Here is a 1,670-nt window from a genome sequence, read left to right on the forward strand (position 1 = left end):
ATGAGGTTTGAGGTATTGATAGAGTTATACATATTTAGGACTGCCTTCTTAATTTTTCTTGTTTTACTATCAAAAATGCCTTATATCCTTCCTAGCTCATGTTGCTTTTGAATTTGGGACTGAGGTATTGATAGAGTTGCATTGATAATGGATAGGATTGTGAAAGTATGTGTGTGTGTTTCTTTTTCTCAAATCAGGAAGGGTTTGTATTGTTTCAGGAAAGTATTCCAGAAAAGTTTGAAATTTTTTTTTCCCCTTGTTTACGCAGGATAGAAACAAATGGGAGATTCATTACCTCTCACACTAACTCTGCCTGAGCTCAAGTACCCTATTGGTTCAGAGCCAAAGGAAAAAAAAGTGTCAATAAACCAACATTCAACCTCAATGTATATCTCCATTGTTGAGAGTATTCTAACAGCAGATGAGATTGAGAGAGTACGAGGGTTTTTGGAACCTGTAATGAGGCTCAGTGGGAGGAGTGAAATGAAATTATCAGGAAAGACTGTCTACGGTATTCTCACAAGAAGCATCGTTACTGTCAAAAAAAAAATGAAGCTTGGTTCCATTTCGCTGGTCAGCCAATGAAGTTCTCTATAAGAGAATTTCATATGGTGACCGGTTTGAAATGTAATGGTGATGTAGAAGGACCACGAGGGGAATATGAGTGGGACTTGCTAAAGGGGCGTACTCATAAGTTAAGCGACGTGTTGAACCAGCTCAAAAAGACAAGAGTAGATGCTTCTGATGAGAGAGTTTGCCTCGCAATGCTCCTCCTGGTAGAGAGCATATTGCTGCCGAAGAACAACAAAGGGACTTTCCCTTTGGAGTATGTCAACAAAGCAAAGGATATGATGTATCCATGGGGAAGAGACGCTTACCTGGTGCTCCTTGAGGTCAATTCAAAAAGCTAATTCAAAAAGCTGTCGCAAACCACCTGGAGGATACTTCAAAATTCGAGTTGCAAGGTTATCCTCTAGTATTCCATCTTTGGATACTAGAGTCCATTCCCTTGCTACGAGATAAGTTCAGTAATTGGGCACCGACTGTTGATGTTCCTGGACCGATTTACTTGTGTGAGAAATACACTGAGCTAGAAAATCCATCACTTGAACGGGTTTTACAGATTGAAGCTCATAAAAAGACAAGCTTTTACAGTGACCTTGTTCTGATATCTTTCTCTGTTTATTTCGCTTCTTCTTTTTAAAAACTTATTCTCATTGGTTTCTCTTTTTTTGGTCACATGCATCCTACCTCCTATTCCTCATGATCCAGAAGATGATGTCTCCATGGAAGACGAACATAGTGACGAGTTGGAATCTGTGAAAGATATATCCAAGAAAGGGTACAAGTTTAAAGCCGATGATTGGAAAAATAGGTATGTAGACACATTGGACACATTGGATGCTCTTATTCATATGACGATTCATATGACGGAAAATGTGGAGACTAGCCAAGCTTTTGCTTCGATTGAGGATGACTTAGAAAATACCAAACTGAACAAGATCATCGAGTTAATGATGGAGAATGCCAAGAGCATGAAGGATCGAATGTCCTTACTGGAAGCAGAGAACATGGATCTTAGAGCCCGTGTGTCAGAGTTGGAAGGAAACCAGAATGTTGCTCCACACACTCAGACTCCAGTTTTTCCCACTAATGTGACACAACAGGTA

The sequence above is a fragment of the Brassica oleracea genome, chromosome C9 (genome assembly GCF_000695525.1).
Source record: "Brassica oleracea var. oleracea cultivar TO1000 chromosome C9, BOL, whole genome shotgun sequence".
NCBI classification, from domain to species: domain Eukaryota; kingdom Viridiplantae; phylum Streptophyta; class Magnoliopsida; order Brassicales; family Brassicaceae; genus Brassica; species Brassica oleracea.